Raw genomic sequence first — 20278 nt, forward strand, 5'->3', positions numbered from 1 at the left:
CCACCTTTTGCTTTGATTACTTCTCCGCACACTCTTGGCATTCTGTTGATGAGCTTCAAGAGGTATATATAAAGCAGAAATGTAAATATAAATTACACATTAGTGTTACTGTGATATCTTCACTCTGAAGAAATAGATTCACTCTCAACAGTTGCTCTCAGCTGTGTTATGTGGGGGAGCTGCACTATCTACTGTTGAAAAAGAAAAGAAAAAAGGCATGCTAGTCACTAGCCTCTCCAATGCTATTGCTCCGCCTCTCCAATGCTCTTTGAAAAACATTTGCCTTAGGCCCTTGTAATATTAATAAATAAATGTATAGTTTTCTACATCTATGTTTTATAAATGATTAATTAATGGTTATACATAATATAAACCAAACAAATGGATTTCATTCTGAAATCTATTGAATCAAAGCAGTTTTAACCGTTTTACCACTGTCTTCCACTGAATGAATTTTTTTGGTCTCACTTCTGCATTTATCACTGGCTTTTATCGCATGATCTCTCATTTCCCATTCATGTTTTTCGGAGTATATTCTAGCTTCACAGCGGAGCAGAATGAAATAAAGAGCTTCCAATGCTTATCAGGAATGGAGCGAATGGCGGCAAAGTGGATGGCGCAAGCAGTGTAAATCCAGGTTAACCCTGCATCACTTAAGGTTAGGAATCTAAACCCGTGCTGCTTGTTCTTAAGCCTAAATAATCACATGCACATACATGCACACACACACATATATATATATATATATATATATATAAATATATATATATATATATATATATATATATATATATATATATATATATATATATATATATATATATATATATATATATATATACTTATTTTTCAGTGTTTTAATATTTATGAACAGTTATATTTTAATCGTTTAGTATTTCAGTTACCATCTGAAAGTCAGCTGGAGGCTGATTTATTTTTTAAATTGACCAAATGTAATATTTACCCTATGAGAAAAATTATTAGGCATTTATACTCGTACTTACTTGTCTTCCACGTCATCCGGGACCGGGTCGCGGGGGCAGCAGACTCAGTAGAGACACCCAGACTTCCCTCTCCCCAGACACCTACTCCAGGGGGAGCCCAAGGTGTTCCCAGGCTAGCCAAGAGACATAGTCTCTCCAGCGTGTCCTGGGCGGTGTCCTGGGCCTCCTCCCAGTGGGACATGCCTGGAACACCTCCCGAGGGAGGCGACTTGGAGGAGCTGATCTTCATCCCAGCCGCTTCACTACTGCTGCAGGTCTTGGCTAGCGGGGGCCAGCAGGACCACGTCATCTGCAAAAAGAAGAGATGGAATTCACTGGTCCCCAAACCAGACCCCCTCCGGCCCTTGGCTACACCTAGACATCCAGTCCATAAAAGTTATGAACAGAACCGGAGTTCAACATGCACCAAGAACAGGTCAGACTTAGTGTTGGTAATGCGGACCAAACTCCTGCTCCGCTTGTACAGAGACCGGAGGGCCCCTAATAAAAGGCCCCCGACTCTGTACTCCTGGAGCACCCCCACAGGGCACCATGGGGAACACAGATGCAAACACAGGAAAACAAATCAAATGATACTACAATCCTTCTAAGAAATCTAAAAATCTATGAATCCTTCTGAGAAATCTAAAAATCTCTGGCCAACATTACAATGATCCAGATAAAAGTCCTTTGGGTTTTACCCTTTGGGTTTTACCAGTAAAACCCAAGATTGGTTCTAAACCAATCTTTCTAAATTGGTAAATATATCATTAAGTCCTCTATGTAGGGGAAAGCATCTTGTGCTAAGAGAGAATGATCCTTGGGTTCGCTGGTATAAATGCAGTTGTAGTCCAATAATACAGTCATTTGCATCCATTGAAATTCAACTAAGCAATCACTGAGTTCCAACTAAGGAAGTCACTGGTGTAACAACAGCTTCTGTTCAAATTTTTAAGAAACTAGTATTATTTTCCTTTCACTGGTAAGTCTAAAAATCTATGAAAAGGAGAAGAAATGAAGAAATGAAATCCACATTTAGGTAAAAAATAAGGAGCATGGGAAAGCAACACACTTAAGCAAAGATTTTGCAGGGGCATGGTGGACTCGTGAGGGTGCCAATATTCAAGTATGGTCATGTGTTCAAAGAGTTAGACTGTCAACAATGACGAAGGTGCCATTGTCCTTGAAAAAAAGATGGAAGTTTTATCAAATGGCCATAAAGTTCTGTTCACAGATGAGTGGGGGTTGCTGGGGCAGAGCGTCGTATTCACAGAACATCCAGGAGAAATGTTTTGATAAGAAGCCTGTGAAGGCCATATTGGGGTGCCTGAATTAGACAAACAATAAATGTTTTGGTTCAGGCTGGCTGTGATTTTCCGCCTGCCTTCAAAGTCTTACTGGCATTCTCAATTTAAAATCCAAATAGCCAAATTTCTGGTACTTTCAGTAGATCCTGAGCAAACAACTTTCTCCAAGATTAAGTCATATCACCTTTGAGTCCGGGAAACACAGCCAACCTGCAATCCTGGATCGCGTCCAGCTTGCGATTCTGCTCTTAACATATCAGTCTGAGTGCTGAGAGCTCTAAAGATCCCTTCAAACAGCCCAGGCAGCTTTGGAGTGCTTTGAACAGCTGCCAATGTTTTGCAAATCTTTCGATAAGCCAGGTAACTGCCAACTCCAAAGAGCAGAAATCCTGTTATCAGAAATCCAATTATGTACAAATCTTCCACGTCCTCAACTGACATTGTTGTCAGGCACACAATCTTCCACTGCCAGGAATCCATTGCGTATCTGGAGAAGAATGTCCTGTCTAGACAAGAGGATTCCCCTTTACCCTGTCTTCCCGTCGAGAAAATTTGATCGATTGCTTTGGGAGACCAGCTGACCAAATCAATAACGAACAAATTAGGAAGATATGCGAACAGAGGCTCTAAGAAAAACATAGACTAAAAGCTGAAGCAGGGCAAAAAATGGGGGAGGATCAAGGAGAGAGTGGAAAAGCGTCTGATCCCACCGAGAGCAAAAGAAGAAAAGTAAACAGGGCGGATCTTATTCACCCCCGAAGCCCTTCCACCATGGAGTTTTATAACCACCATGGTGACTTCAGCCTGGGTGATGAAAGATTCCAACCCCGAGTCCCCAGCCTCTGCTTTTTACCAGGGAATACATGACAGCAGGAGTGAGGAGATCCTCAAAGTACTCCTTCCACTACCCAATAATGTCCCCAGTCGAGGTTAGCAGCTCCCACCCCCCACTATAAACAGTGTTGGTGAAGCACTGCTTCTCCCTCCTGAGGCGCCGGACGGTTTGCCAGAATCGCTTCAAGGCCAACCGGTAGTCCTTCTCCATTGGCTCACCAAACTCCTCCCAGGCCAAATTTTTGCCTCTGCCCAGCCCAAGGCGTGGCATGTTTTGCCTCACAGGAGTCCCACAAGCCAACCACAGGTGATAGGACTCCTTGACAGCATCTCTTACTGCCGGTGTCCACCACTGGGTTTAGGAATTCCTGCCGCAACAGGCACCGCAGACCTTATGGCCACAGCTACGGGCGGCAGCATTGACAAAAGACGCGGAGAACATTGTCCACTCGAACTCTATGTCTCCAACCTCCCCCAGAATCTAGTCAAAGCTCTCCTGCAGGTGGGAGTTGAATACATCCCTGGCCGAGGGCTCCACCAGACGTTCCCAGCAGACCATCACCATATGCTTGCACTGGCCAAGTCTGTCGCTTTCTCCTCTTCCAGCAGATCCAACTCACCACCAGGTGGTGATCAGTGGACAGCTCAGCCCCTCTCTTCACCCAAGTGTCCAAAACATGCGGCCGAAGGTCTAAAGACACGACAACAAAGTCAATCATCGACCTCCTGCCTAGGGTGTCTTAGTGCCTAGTACACTGATGAGCACCTTTATACTTGAACATGGTGTTCACTATGGACAATCCGTGACTAGCACAGAAGTCCAATAATGAAACACCACTCGGATTCAGATCGAGGGGGGGCATTCCTCCCTATCATGCGTCTTCAGGTGTCATTGTCGTATCCCATGTGGACATAACGGAGTCCCCGGGAAGGGCACTATGCACCCCCGACAGGGATGCCAAGAAGGCCGGGTACTCCACACTACCGCTCGGCCCATAGGCCGAAATGACAGACATGTCACCGGGATGCACAGGGATGCATCCCTCTCATACACTGTGGTAAACCCCAACATAAGACCGAGTTGGGCGGCGACAAGTAAACCCACCCCAGCTCACTGCCTCTCCCCGTGGGCCACTCCAGAGTAGAAGAGAGTCTCTACTCTTGAGGAGATGGGTTTCAGAGCCCACGCTCTGTGTGGAGGAGAGCCTGACTATTTCTAGTTGATATCTCTTGACCTCGTGCACAAGCTCAGGCTCCTTCCCACCAGCGAGGTGACATTCCATGTGCTGAGCCATCCTAAGCATCCGGAGAACGGGCCCTCAAAGTCTCCACCTTTATCCGCTGCCTGATCTTCTTTGCACCGGTCCCTCATTGTTCTCCCTGCAGGTGGTGGGCCCTCTGGGGGATTGCCTCGCATCTCTCGGTCGGGCTTGGCCCGGCTGCATCCCGCGAGGAGCAACCCGGGCATCAGGTGCTCTCAGACGAGTCCCGACCCCATCCCTGGCTCCAGGGGCATACCCCGGCTCTGCCATTGTGGGCGAAGTCACGTGACCCAATTTTTTGGTTCTCATGAAAGCGCTCATTGTCTGATCCGTCACCCAGAGCCTGTTTGCCTTGGGAGACCCTACCAAAGGCATTTAAGCCCTAGACAACATAGCCTCTAGGATCGGTCAAGCACTCAAACCCCTCCACCACGGTACCGTGGTGGTTCAAGGTGCTTCAAAATGCTCTATTTTGTTACAGCATTTATGCTATGAGTCAGAAAAAGGCGGACCCAAGATTCAGCCAGACACAGTACTGAAAGTTTAAAATGTTTATTCAGCCACAGGAAAACGTCACACAGGTAACACTCCTCACAGCTTCCAGGAATCACTGAGGCAGAAAGAGGGATTAGTGACTTGTAGTCTCTCCAGATTTTGCAGGGATCAGAAAAGCCGGGGCTCCACGAAGGGCTTGACCTGAGAAACGTGGAACGTGGGGTGAATCCTCATGGAGTTGGGTAATCTCAGTCGTACAGCGACAGGGTTGATGATCTTGGAGATTGGGAAAGGTCCAACAAATCGGGGTTCCAATTTCCGGGATTCTACCCTTAATGGGAGGTCCTTGGCAGAGAGCCAAACTTTCTGCCCCACCTGGTACTTAGGGGCAGGGATCTGTCTCCGGTTGGCTGTTCTTGACTGAACCAGTGACATTCTGATCATCGATCTCCTGGCCTTTCTCCATATTCTTTGGCAATTTAGGGAAGCCGCTTGGGCGGACGGAACATTAGCTTCTCTCTCCTGAACTGAAAACATGGGTGGCTAGAAACCAAACACAACATGAAAAGGGGACAAACCAGTGGCACTTGATTGCACAGAGTTCATGGCGTATTCAACCTAGGGCAAATTTTGTGACCACTTGGTTGGGTCAGACTCACATAAAATACGAAGTTTGGTTACAGCTTCGTGGTTGTCTCTCTCGGTTTGGCCATCAGACTGAGGATGAAACCCTGAGGAAAGACTAACAGAAATTCCCAACAAAGAACAAAACTCCTTCAAGAAACGTGACACAAATTGGGGTCCTCTATCGGAAACAATGTCATTTGGGATTCCATGGAGCCTGAAAACGTCTCGGGTCAATATCTCACCCATCTCCTTAGCAGATGGAAGCTTCTCTAAGGGCACCAGATGAACCATTTTTGAAAATCTGTCAATTATGGTTAGTAGTACAGAGTGACCATTAGAAACCGGTAGACCTGTCACAAAATCCATTGCAATATGTGATCATGGCCGAGGGGGAATTGGCAAAGGGTGTAACAACCCCGCAGGGGGGCGACGAGAAGGCTTGGCTTGACAACATTGAGTGCATTCAGCAACAAAGTCTTTAACATCCTTCACCAGCGATGGCCACCAAAACTGAGTTCGAACTGTCTGAATGGTTCTGCTGATTCCTGGATGACAAGCGAAACGAGAGCAATGACAAGACTCCAGTGCCTTAGGTGGCTTCCCGGACCTCCCTTTCCACCTCCACTCGGGACACAGACAACCTGACGGTTTCAGGAAGGATAAACTCCTCTTCACCCGCAGACTGAGATTCGTCAGGCTCTTGAATCTGGGATAGGGCGTCAGGTTTGCCATTTTTACTCCCTGGCCTGTAAGATAGGGAGAAATTAAAACGACCAAAAAACAAAGCCCACCTAGCCTGTCTGGGGTTTAGCTGTTTTGCTGATTTCAGGTACTCCAAGTTCTTATGGTCAGTCCACACCATAAACGGCTCCTTAGTCCCCTCCAGCCAATGTCTCCACTCTGTCAACGCCAACTTGACAGCCAAGGGACCCTAAGGCAGACCCAAGATTCAGCCAGACACAGTACTAAAAGTTTAAAAGGTTTATTCAGCCACAGGAAAACGTCACACAGGTAACACTCCTCACAGCTTCCAGGAATCACTGAGGCAGAAAGAGGGATTAGTGACTTGTAGTTTCTCCAGATTTTGCAGGGATCAGAAAAGCCACTAACCTGCTTTTGTGTTGAGTGGAACTTGAAACCCAGAGGGGAAACCTCAGTGGGCGGCAGGCGGTGATCTCCACAGCACAGGTAAAAAGTGACTCCAGGCTGAATAATCCGAGGGCTAGGCTGGCTCAATAATCCAAGGGCAGAAAAAGGGTCAACGATCGGAACAAGAGGCATCAGGCAAGGGGCAGGCAGAGGCATAAACCAGATGCAGGAAACAAGGTTGACAACCAAAATTCAAATAGTCCGACAGGGAGCAGGCAGAGGCATAAATCCAAAAAGGCAAGGCAAGGTCAAGAACAATCAGACAGGAAGGAACGCTGGATATCTACTCACACAATGGCTTTCAAAAATCTGGCACCGTCTGCTTGTCAAATTCAGTATATATCAAGGAAGATACAGGTGTATGGCATGCCACAGATTGCACTGCATAGCAGCAGCCACCAGGTGCATCTAATCTGCTGATTGCAGCCAGGGAGACAGGGTAGAGCAGACGTGCCAGAATCATAACAATTTATGCTCTGATAAAATAACATAAAGCAATGAAAATCTGTTAATGAATTCCTGTTAGGAAATCTGTTAGTGAATTCCTGAATGAATCAAAGTACTGTTTTGTTTTTGTAATAACTAAGTTAACACCTGGTAATCCCCGTCTTCATATTTTCCACTCCTTTATTATATATTTCACCAAATAGGGTTTGGATTGTTTTCTTTTCCTCTCTCTGAGATGGAAAATCTTTAATAATATTGGGAAGCCATTTCTAAATCCACAATTCAAAACTTTGTTCTCATTTCTGAATAGTAAAGATGTTCAAAATGAAGGTCTAAATTACAATTTAATGAATGAGATAAAGCGTAGTAAGTAAATAAATGAGTGTTAAACATCTGAATAAAAGGAACAGAAAGAGCTTTTATTTTCATATTTCCAACTGGAAACGTCCTTGTGACATTGCAGCTAGCTTAACAGCAAGAGAATTTTGGAGGAAAGTTAAATTTATTTAGTTTCCTAAATGATCCAATGTCATTTAATACACCATTCATTTGACATTCAAGTGGTCATTATTATGAAGGTACAGCTAACATGAACAGATTGTTATGTGCCATTAACATCACATAATCCACGAACGTCATGGTCTAAAAATCAAGCACATCCTTTCACAGTAAAATGTGCAGCAGCTGCAATCTGTTGTTCATATACAGGTCCTTCTCAAAATATTAGCATATTGTGATAAAGTTCATTATTTTCCATAATGTCACGATGAAAATTTAACATTCATATATTTTAGATTCATTGCACACTAACTGAAATATTTCAGGTCTTTTATTGTCTTAATACGGATGATTTTGGCATACAGCTCATGAAAACCCAAAATTCCTATCTCACAAAATTAGCATATTTCATCCGACCAATAAAAGAAGAGTGTTTTTAATACAAAAAACGTCAACCTTCAAATAATAATGTACAGTTATGCACTCAATACTTGGTCGGGAATCCTTTTGCAGAAATGACTGCTTCAATGCGGCGTGGCATGGAGGCAATCAGCCTGTGGCACTGCTGAGGTCTTATGGAGGCCCAGGATGCTTCGATAGCGGCCTTTAGCTCATCCAGAGTGTTGGGTCTTGAGTCTCTCAACCTTCTCTTCACAATATCCCACAGATTCTCTATGGGGTTCAGGTCAGGAAAGTTGGCAGGCCAATTGAGCACAGTGATACTATGGTCAGTAAACCATTTACCAGTGGTTTTGGCACTGTGAGCAGGTGCCAGGTCGTGCTGAAAAATGAAATCTTCATCTCCATAAAGCTTTTCAGCAGATGGAAGCATGAAGTGCTCCAAAATCTCCTGATAGCTAGCTGCATTGACCCCGCCCTTGATAAAACACAGTGGACCAACACCAGCAGCTGACACGGCACCCCAGACCATCACTGACTGTGGGTACTTGACACTGGACTTCTGGCATTTTGGCATTTCCTTCTCCCCAGTCTTCCTCCAGACTCTGGCACCTTGATTTCCGAATGACATGCAGAATTTGCTTTCATCCGAAAAAAGTACTTTGGACCACTGAGCAACAGTCCAGTGCTGCTTCTCTGTAGCCCAGGTCAGGCGCTTCTGCCGCTGTTTCTGGTTCAAAAGTGGCTTGACCTGGGGAATGCGGCACCTGTAGCCCATTTCCTGCACACGCCTGTGCACGGTGGCTCTGGATGTTTCTACTCCAGACTCAGTCCACTGCTTCCACAGGTCCCCCAAGGTCTGGAATTGGCCCTTCTCCACAATCTTCCTCAGGGTCCGGTCATCTCATCTCGTTGTGCAGTGTTTTCTGCCACACTTTTTCCTTCCCACAGACTTCCCACTGAGGTGCCTTGATACAGCACTCTGGGAACAGCCTATTCGTTCAGAAATTTCTTTCTGTGTCTTACCCTCTTGCTTGAGGGTGTCAATAGTGGCCTTCTGGACAGCAGTCAGGTCGGCAGTCTTATCCATGATTGGGGTTTTGAGTGATGAACCAGGCTGGGAGTTTTAAAGGCCTCAGGAATCTTTTGCAGGTGTTTAGAGTTAACTCGTTGATTCAGATGATTAGGTTCATAGCTCGTTTAGAGACCCTTTTAATGATATGCTAATTTTGTGAGATAGGAATTTTGGGTTTTCATGAGCTGTATGCCAAAATCATCCGTATTAAGACAATAAAAGACCTGAAATATTTCAGTTAGTGTGCAATGAATCTAAAATATATGAATGTTAAATTTTCATCATTACATTATGGAAAATAATGAACTTTATCACAATATGCTAATATTTTGAGAAGGACCTGTACTGACTTACTCTTTATGACATGGGATAAAAACTGTTAATAAGACTTGAGTCTCAGACCAGGAGTCCAAGTCAAGTCTTTAGGGCACAAGTCTCAGTCGAGTCTCAAGGGTTTTATTTTTGCGACTTAACTGTGCCATATCTGCTGATAGGGATCACTAGATTTCTATTTAAAATATCCTTGCCTGTCAAAGTATTTATGATGCCATGCACTCTGATAACAATATCATCATGAACTTTGGGGGAGAAACAGCATCATAGATCATTCAGCATACATAACAGTGGACGTTAGTTCATTCACACCAGCTTTTATTTTAGAAAAGCGCAATCTTACTCTTATTCGACCAAAACCATACAGGTCCAGTTAAAGCCAGAGTAGAGTTGAGCAGAGAACACATTTTTCCTGCTGCTAGTAAAACATTAAAAAGTTTATTCCTAGCATGGTATGGCCTATGGCCTATAGATGGCCTATAGATACCATCTAATGGTTGTTATGGAGATTTGGTGGGCACAGGATGCCACTCTTTGCTGCAATTTTAAGCTTTGGAATTTTTTTTTTACCTCCCTTACCATAATTATAGGTTCTCATTCTGCCTTGTGGCCATTGACTAAAATAAATTGACTCCTGCGTCAGATATGCATACTACAGGGAAACAAAAAGTCATAACCAACTAAATAGAGGTTCCAATAAAGCTGTGATAAACTTAAATAAATCTAGTATAAATTGTAAAAATGCTCTGCTTATATACATTTAAAAGAAATTGTCAGGGGATCTAATAATTTTGCAACTGGTGATAAAAAACAAAACAAAAACACTGTTTTTTAAAATGGGATTTTCCTAATGGAATAAATAAACTCAGCTCAAAGGTTGGATGTTTCTAAATTGTTTGGTTTCAGATAAAGTAAAGGGGGAATTAATTTTATTAACAAATTTTTAGCAGAGATGCTAATATGTGGTCAGCGGGGTATTTTTAAAGGAAAATGCACATTAAGTTGTTTTGAGAAGGTAGAAACACTGATTTAATGAAACAGCCAATTTAAGATGGGCTCATAGCTGCACTACATGTGACTCTAGTTGTCAGTCTAAAACAGCTGGTCTATTGTATAAGGGTATAAGGGTATTGTATTGTGGGTAGGACTTAATATGAGTTCTCAGAGGAAAAAGAGGCCATCATAACCCCCTTCTGACATGCCAAGCTATTTTTATTTCTATCGCCAATTGCACTGCTGTTCTTCACAGCAGGAACTTAACAATACAGCATCGAAAAATGAAATATTTCAGCACTAAAGGAGAGGCTTAGATGAGAGGAATTTTACATGAAAATGGGTAATATGTGTGACACAATTTACAGAGGCCAAAATAATTATTAAAGCAAAACATAATCGAGTGAAGGGACTGAAACTACATAATCATTCAAACTTGATGAACAAAGAGAGAACAAGAACTAGAACATTAGTAATTTGTTCCTTCTTTTTACAGTACAAAAAAGATTTGTGTAACACTGAACCAGAGACTGTTACAAATACTGTCATTTCAACTCAACAGGGTGAGTTGCCCCCAAGATAGACCTTCACTTTCAAGTCTCCGCCAGACCCTGTGGAGAGAAGAGAAGAGGTTGGCGGGAAGAGGGAGGCCTCGTCTAAAGAGTGATGGGTGATGTCAGAAAGGTGCAGCCAAGCACATGGGGCTTCAGGCTCTGCTGGAAGATCCAATTCCCTGGGTGTCAGTGGCCAGCTGTGCTTTGCCTGTGATGACATCAGCTCCAATGCTTTATTTTCTATCAGATAATCTCTGCTGTAAAAGAAATTTGCTGTACTTTAAGAAGTGGTGAGAACACCCTACAAATTGTTTTAAATCATATTTGATGGCTGGAAAGCCTCTCATCCATTCATGTTACATTTAATCCAGCTGGGGCTGCAGGGGACAAGAGCCAGTCTACTTTAGGGCCATCATAGATTGAAAAGAGACAAATGAGTAAAATCACCATTCATATGCACACACAAACGAGGATGATTTAGAGATGGAAAAGAACCATGCATGTTTTTGCCGCATTGTTGGAAAGCTTCAAAAAACCCATGGATGGATGGGGAAACATGAAAACCTCATGTAGAAAGGAGGAGTCTAAACTGGAGACCTTTACGCTGTGAAGCAACAGAACAGCTCCAAGCATTCATTCTGAAAAACAGATTTTTGTTTAGATTTTAATATTGCTTAAATGACTTCAAAACAATTTTTTATTGAACTTATTTTTATTTTTAGATAACTTTAAATATGAATAAAGTTTTTTGGAATTAATGTCTTTAGGTTGTAGGGTTTGTTCACGGCAAATAGTTTTTTTTATAAATATAATCTGATTTTGACTAATAACTGAGAAAAAAGACACAGAAGAATTTGTGTGTATGTGCATGATTTTCCCACCAGTCTTCTTAAAAAATAATCCAAAAACACAATGGCAATAGCAAAAAAAAATAAAAAAAATATTTCTGACATTGCACACCTCTCAATGTAATTATGTGTAATGCCATCTTGTGTATAAATCCATTTGGTGGAAATGAGATGCTGTGCTGGATTACATAAGAATTGCAATGTTGATTGCTGCACCCAGGCCATTTAATGTACCTTTATGCATACACTTTTGGTTTGTGCAAAGAGGTGTCATTTTTAGTTTTGTTATGTGTTCCTTTTTTGTAGACCTGTGATACTTTAATATGTTTACCGTTTTCCCAGCTACTTTTTAAACTACGCTAAAAAAAATGAAGCTCAGACCCTCTGGGCTAAAAAGGCCAATCATGGACCAAAATGTCAAGTTTTTTGTTTTTCCTGGTAATGTCTAATATGCCCTGCGATCCATGTGATGGATTGGCGACATGTCTAGGGTGTACCAGCTTCCCCGTGACCCACTATGGATTAAGCAATATAGAAGATGAATTAATGAATGTCTAATATTTAATTTTTCTTTTACTTAGTCTTTCTAACCTAACTTAAATCTGATTTTTTTTTTTTATACAGTAAACATAATTTATTGTGAGAAAAAGAGCAAGATTAAGTTAATTTATGAGTGTTTAGGTTAACCCAGTGGTTCCAAAACCTTTTCTCCCGGGCCACCTTTTGATTCATAGGGAAATTTTGCTGCTCTCCTGCTTATCGACACTCCAACCAGACACACACGTATTACGAAACAACAAACCACTGTTACAGTGTAAATATTTCGAATGTAACATTTTGTACAGTATAACAATATTCAACATTGCTACAATATTCAAAACATTAACAACTCCCTGAGAGGAAAAAAAAAGTTGCTTGTGAAAAAAATATCTTTCATCTTCATATCTCATGTTGGATAGTCGAACCTCGGATTCAGGAAGAGCATTATGGTTTTTGTCCTGGCCGTACGACACTGGACCAGCTCTACACCCTCAGCAGGGTCCTGGAGGGTGCATGGGAGTTCGCCCAACCCATTTACATGTGCTTTGTGGCCTTGGAGAAGGCGTTCGACTGTGTTCCTCAGGGATCCCGTGGGGGGTTCTCCAGGAGTATGGGGTACCAGGCCCTTTGATACATGCTGTTAGGTCCCTGTATGACCGGTGTCAGAGCTTGGTCTTCATTGCCGGCAGTAAGTCAGACTTGTTTCCAGTGAGGGTTGGACTCCACCAAGGTTGCCCTTTGTCACCAATTCTGTTCATAATTTTTATGGACAAAATTTCTAGGTGCATTTCTGTGTCCACTGCACATTGGGGAAGATGCCCTTGATGTGCGCTTGCAGCCCTCTTCGTTTCCCAGCCATAGCCTGTACCTGTTCTGTGCAGATTCCCACACAGTCCTCCCATTTCAGACTTGTATACAGGTACAACTGGGTTCATTGAATATATTTCATTCTAAACATATCACCAAGAGCACCAAAGTAATTCAGTAGTTTCTTACTAATCTTATATATTATATTATATTATATTATATTATATTATATACTTGTTTTTATACTCACAAAGGATATATAGGATAGATCAACTAATTTGGGTCAAATGCAAAAACAAACATGTTTTCAAACACATTCCAATTAAGAGTTGTGTATAGTCTAGTTCACTCTCTCTCAGCCACCCTTTCATTATTTAGGAATAATTTATATTTAAGATTTCTTGCTTGCTTTCTTTCTTGCTTGCGGTCATATACAAACAGATTTTGGCATAGATGGCCTAGAATTTTAAAGCTGAAGTGATGCCCATCTGGTGCACGTGTGAGGTGCAGATTGATTCATTAAGTCATTGTGGCAGGTTGTGCCTGGGGAGATCAGCAGAGAAGACACACACACACACACACACACACACAGAAAGCCATAAATCCAAATGCAAACACTGTACACAAAGAGTCAGGTGCATCAGATAGTGTTCACATTTCAATTGAGATGTGGAGTATATTAGCACAATTTGAAAGAAATTTCTCAAGCTAATCCTTTTCAGAACACACTTGCTGTCAGTTTGTAAACATGCTGCAGTTGGACAGCAGAAAGTTGCTTGAGGGAGAAAGGTTTGCATGCAGAGCACTGGCAATACCACACACATTTCGGGACATTCAAACAATCTGTTTCTTCATGCTCTCTACATGCAGAAAAACCCAGATGTGTATTCTGCCCTCATTGTTTTCTTCAAGCTGTGAAACAAATGTCACTTGGGTGACTGAGCTTTGAAGGTCATGTGATGCATCATTCAAGTTCTGTCACAATGAAAGTCACTTCTGATGACCAAGTGTCTGAATAACTACAGCAGGGAAGAAGTGAGAAGTAGACTTCTGGCAGAGAAACCAAACTGTCACTTTTAATCATATCAAAATTACCCTCACAGTAGCAGACTACAAATGAACCCTAAATGACATAAATAAAATGAAGAAAGTGATTCCACCACAGGATAACAATGGAATGTTCTTTTCTTTTTACCTTTTCTATTATTTGCATAAAATTTGCCAAATGAAAAGGGCAGGTCTCTCTTGACAAAAATATATTTTGTTCTCAACAAGACTTACAATGGATAAGTAGAAGACAGATTTCTAAAACAAACATTACGATGTATTACTGTATTACTTAAATAATTATTGTCCATTAGAAATAAGAACATTAGGTTAGAAAGAATAAAACTACAACTGACCATTTTTTATATAAAATAATGATATATACATATGGCGGAATCAATATTCTGTAGGGAGCAGTTATTGATTATAGATGTGCATCCAGTTCTAAAAGCTGAGCACTGACTATACTGTGTCCACAATGATTGCAGCTCTTACTGTTCCCCCTTAATTAAACAATATTACAAAATCCCTGTTGGTTGAGCAATGGAAAAAAAAATTGGGAATTTCGTTTTTTTAAAGACTTTTTTCAGCACTAGAAGCCTTTATTTTTGATAGTAGGCAGAAAGGAAGGAGGGGCAAAGAGAGGGGGAGACATTTGGCAAAGGTCAACAGGTCCAGGACTCGAACCCGGGACGGCCGTGTCGAGGACTATAGCCTCTATATGTGGTCGTGCACTAACCCCTACACCACCAGCGCTGTGCCCAAATATTGGGAATTTTTTAACATAATTTGGGATACTTCTTTGTTAGATAGTTAAACAGCGCATAAAAGCTAGAACGTTGACCTTGTACTACATCTAGTCAGGCATCAGCCCCCAATGTCCCTGCAAGAAAAACAGCTGAGAGCGATGGATGGATGGATGGATGAATGGATGGATGGATGGATGGATGATGCCGACTAATTTGAGGTAAAGATAAAATACACCAGTTGTGTAAGAAAAACACAATTGTGCTTTTGTTATTAACTGCCTGACCAGGAGCCTCAGATATAAAAAAACAACTGGTTGCCCAATACTTGAATAGACCGATTTGATGTTGTTGTGTTAGTTCTGACTGTGCACTGGTGGACAATAAACTAGCATAACAGTCTGTAATATAATAGAATAAAGGTAAAACAAATATCACATTTAGACAGCATTGTTTTTCCAATGTATTATGATACAAGATGATTTGTTGCAAGACCCATATTCAATCCTGAGTACGTACTCAGAAGGTGTAGTAAACAACTGGATAAAGGTTTTGTTACCATAAACCTACAAAAATCTATCTAGGCTTTTATGCACATCAGACTTTAAAGTATACAAGGTTTTGGACGTTTTGATCCTTCTTACTCTAAGTATGTACAGGAGGTGCTATATTTTAAAGCATCAGAGGAGCTCGTTTGTGAAAACAATGGTGACCCTATCTGAGAAGCTTTCTGACAAGCCTCTTGAACTCTGGGAGGGCCAAGGCAAGATAAATTGATTCGTCATCATTGGCCACTACACCTGCACAGATGGGTAAGTTAGACTGTAGTTATTTATAGATCATGTTTTTTAAACAGTTAAGTATTGTTGAGAAACACAAATACTATATAGCTTTAACGTAGCTTAATATAAGCTATGTTTAAGCTATTTATGATCAAAATGTATAGGGGTAACTTACTGAGTTAACAATAAAAGTAAACAAGCTTATTTAAACAAAAGAAAACATGTCCAAACTAAAAATTAAAACAAAAGCAGAATTGTTATTTAATGATGTCCCATAGATTAGCTAGTCATTGATGTCTGTGCTGATTAGTTCGGTCAGCATAGGTTTACCTTTTTTCTAGAAATACCTACAAATGAATGCCTGACGTCTAAAGAAACTTTAAAGTGTACCCATGCATTAAAAAACTTCTTGACATTTTGACTGCTTTCACTGACTTCTCAGATTTTCCATAATTTTCACCCTCCAGGATAAACCAATCTTTAAATATTGACCTTTAATCTCCACTTTGTTTCCTTTCCCACCCACTGCTAACTAGCTGAATGTTATAATTTAGACAAAATTAACTCTATTCAGTCAAAATAAAGTATCTCAATCAAAATAATAAGCTTTTATTACCTTGAAAATGCAATACTACCATTTTTTTACATCTCAGTCAACTGCAGTGGCACTGAACTCTATATGACATTAAAAACAGATCATAAACATTCATCATACAATATCTTTTGAAACACTTATCCATATTTAATAAGAAGTTAAAAACTGAATGTTCATTATGTTGAATTGTGAATTTAAAACTAATTTATTCAGTATAATGATTACATGTGTTACATGTGTTAAAGAACCTTGAATGTCCCAGAGAGGGTATTTACAATTACATGACTCTCACAATACCCTATCCTTCCAGACAATAGAGTGACTGAAGAAGCATGACTGAAAGTCATTCCTAACTAAACAGCCTCATATGATCCACCGTAAGCATGATCTTTTAGCATTCTATACCAATTCAGTGGAATATTCTGGATGATTTGCAAAACATTAGGTTCCTTTTTTTCCCCTTTATCAAATTATTACTCTTAAAATTACTGTAAGGCATATGGAAAATCCAAATTAGGCGTTCAAAATACCTTTCCAACTTTTGGGATAGAAAATGAGCTCCTGTTCCATTCTAACTCTCAGCTAAGAATTATTGTGTAGTTAACAATTAGCTGTTTGTCTTTTTTAGTGTTTGCTTTGTTTCTCCAGCAAACAGATTTTCAAAATATATATTACTCCAGACACTATTCATAAATATAGTAATAAATCTGCTGTAAATCTTTATCAGTGCAGTTGTTAAGATCTCAATCATAATTCAGATGGAGTTAGTTTTATTAGTTAGTTATTGGATTGAGCTGATTTTTAATAAACAGTGAACCTGGTTGGGTTAAGCACATTGAAGTAACTACAGTACTCACGTTCAATACAACTATGGAGGTCTTGACATCAGGCTGTAATGGGTCCGTTTAACTTACTTATTGACAAAGGTAATAAAACAGTGACACCTTTAAAATAAAAGTTTTGCAACAACATGTGATTCCTCTCTAAGACTTTAAAATAATGTTTTATTGTCTAAAAGGCTGTTGTAACTGACCAGTAAGAAGTAGTGACATTTTAGGCTATGGCATTAATTTAATTACTTGAGAGTTGCTAAAGTCACATGGTAAACGTGTCATCAACCCAACTCTCATCCTTTTTTACCACCTGTTAAGGTCATATGATAGTTTAGATGAATTTCCCTAATTGTGTGAAATCACAAATGCCTCATTTATTTTTATTGCTAATATTTGTTAACAACTCCAGCTTTAAAATAGTAAAACATTCATTTATTGAACACAAAATGTGGCATGTACTAAATGTAGCAGAAATAATAGCTGAGTACAAGGTCATTAATTAAAGTTGCAGTTACACAACCACATTCAAGTTATTCAATACAATTCAATTCAGTTTATTTATATAGCGCCAATTCACAACACATGTCGTCTCAAGGCACTTCACAAAAGTCAGGTACATACATTCCAATTAATCCTAACCATTGAACAGTGCAATCAGATTCAGTTATTTATTCAAATTGGATAAAAAGTTTTTCTGTCTAAGGAAACCCAGCAGATTGCATCGAGTCAGTGACTTGCAGCATTCCCTCCTCCCGGATGAGCATGTAGAGACAGTGGACAGTCACTGGTGTTGACTTTGCAGCAATCCCTCATACTGAGCATGCATGTAGCGACAGTGGAGAGGAAAAACTCCCTTTTAACAGGAAGAAACCTCCAGCAGAACCAAGCTCAGTGTGAGCGGCCATCTGCCACAACCGACTGGGGGTTTGAGAGAACAGAGCAGAGACACAAAGAGAACAAAGAAGCACTGATCCAGGAGTCCTTTCTATGGGAAGGAAAAGTAAATGTTAATGGATGTAGCTCCTTTAGTCGTTTCACCAAGAAAGAAAGAACATATAAACTCTGAACCAGTTTTCAAGATTAGAGTCTGAAAGAGAGCACATAGAGTTAGTCACAGTGAAAACTCAGTCAATCGTCATGTCTAGGAGAGAGAATTGGTTAAACACTGAAAGACAGGGACATGTGGATCATCGGTAGAGGGTGAGAATTAAGCTGTTTCCAGCAGAAGCATGGACGATGCCCCTCTCCAGAAAGGAGTCACAGGTAGACACAGAGTCAGGCCACGTGTAGCTTCCAGGAAGATAAAAAAGAGAGAACATAAAGTTAAAAACTGAAAATTGGAGAGTAGTGTGAGAATGTAGGGAAGAGGGTGAAAGGGGTCATTATGTCCTCCAGCAGCCTAAGCCTATAGCAGCATAACTACAGAGATAGCTCAGGATAACCTAAGCCACTCTAACTATAAGCTTTATCCAAAAGGAACGTTTTAAGCCTAGCCTTAAATGTAGACAGTTTGTCCATCTAGAGCTCACTCATGGCCATTGTTATACTAAAAACAACAACAATTGGGATACCTCTCTCTGCCAGATGGACCATAACCATTGGAAAAGAGAGGGGGTCATACAGGTTAGCAGAAATGGAGGGTGTGTTAATGAATGTCAAGCTCCACAGCTGCTTGAATAAATACCAAATGTAAATTTGAGGGGTTCTGAGTCTGGTTAGAATAAGTCACAAATCTGAGCTCTACAGATAAGGTTATTACTTAGCAATTAACTGTACATGTAGTGATGTCAAAAGCCCGACAGAGTTTAACCCCAAAGCTAATCCTATGTTTCCTATATCAACATCTGACAAGTAGGAATGCTTGTTTTCTCCCATTTTTGTTCTTTAATATTCAGCTACTGCTTTCAGTATCTTCATATTCCTTTGTCTCGAGTTTCTAAATATATCACATTCTACAGCTGTTGCTGTCAGGAATGACCTGAAAACAGACATAATGGGAGGTTTGACACGTGGTTTATACATAACAGGCTTTCCCTGCCAAATATGTCTCTGCATTTGCCAACAGAGCAACCACGACAAATTGATCTGAGAATGAGAAACTCAGGAGTACGGCATCTGTGACTGGAGTATTAAAGAAGAATACCTCAGAAATTCAGCCTTAATTTACCCGCTGCCCTGTGAAATTTGAGTATGTGAGCAGTATTTGAGGTATAGATTTATTCTTGTTTTTTTATTGAGGAAAGAAAGGTTTGCTTGATTTGCTGAGTGGACCCCTCACAAGATCTGGGGTCTGACTGAGCAGCCAGTCCAATAATTCAGAGGGTAATTGACTTTAAAGAAAAAACGCCACTGCTGATTTGTGAAAAACTCTATTTTTGCCATTGTATTTAATCAGAAATGTTATTATGCAATTGTTTTTGCCATTAAGAGATGGTCACCTGCAATGGGCACAATTAAAATAAACTGATGACGAACAAAAGGTGCCACATCTGTGGGTTACATATTTCATAGGAAACCACATATTAGTGCTAAATGTCGTACTCGTACTCATACTCGTCGTCTTCCGCTTATCCGGGACCGGGTCGCGGGGGCAGCAGACTCAGCAGAGACGCCCTGACGTCCCTCTCTCCAGACACCTCCTCCAGGGAGAGCCCAAGGCGTTCCCAGACCAGCCGAGAGACATAGTCCCTCCAGCGTGTCCTGGGCCGTCCCCTGGGCCTCCTCCCGGTGGGACGTGCCTGGAACACCTCCCGAGGAAGGCGTCCAGGAGGCATCCGGTATAGATGCCCGAGCCACCTCAACTGGCTCCTCTCGATGTGGAGGAGCAGCGGCTCTACTCCGAGCCCCTCCCGGATGGCCGAGCTCCTCACGCTATCTCTAAGGGAGTGCCCGGCCACCCTACGGAGATGTATCCGGGATCTCGTTCTTTCGGTCATGACCCAAAGTTCATGGCCATAGGTGAGGGTAGGAACATAGACCGACCGGTATATTGAGAGCTTTGCTTTTCAGCTCAGCTCTCTCTTCACCACAACGGACCGGCACAATGCCCCCATCACTGTGGCAGCCGCACCGATCTGTCTGTCGATCTCCCGCTCCATTCTTCCCTCACTCGTGAACAAGACCC

The 20278-nt window shown here is 41.4% G+C and overlaps 1 long non-coding RNA gene across 1 annotated transcript in view; it reads left to right on the forward strand.

The window, feature by feature from the left end:
• The window catches only part of LOC124867159, a 48185-nt gene extending 36279 nt beyond the window's left edge, over nt 1-11906 (forward strand). The window contains exon 3 of the long non-coding RNA XR_007037988.1: nt 10965-11906. This is a non-coding gene — a long non-coding RNA (uncharacterized LOC124867159). The remainder of the gene's footprint in view (nt 1-10964) is intronic.
• The last annotated feature ends 8372 nt before the right edge of the window (nt 11907-20278 follow it).

This window comes from Girardinichthys multiradiatus, chromosome 4 (genome assembly GCF_021462225.1).
Source record: "Girardinichthys multiradiatus isolate DD_20200921_A chromosome 4, DD_fGirMul_XY1, whole genome shotgun sequence".
NCBI lineage: Eukaryota > Metazoa > Chordata > Actinopteri > Cyprinodontiformes > Goodeidae > Girardinichthys > Girardinichthys multiradiatus.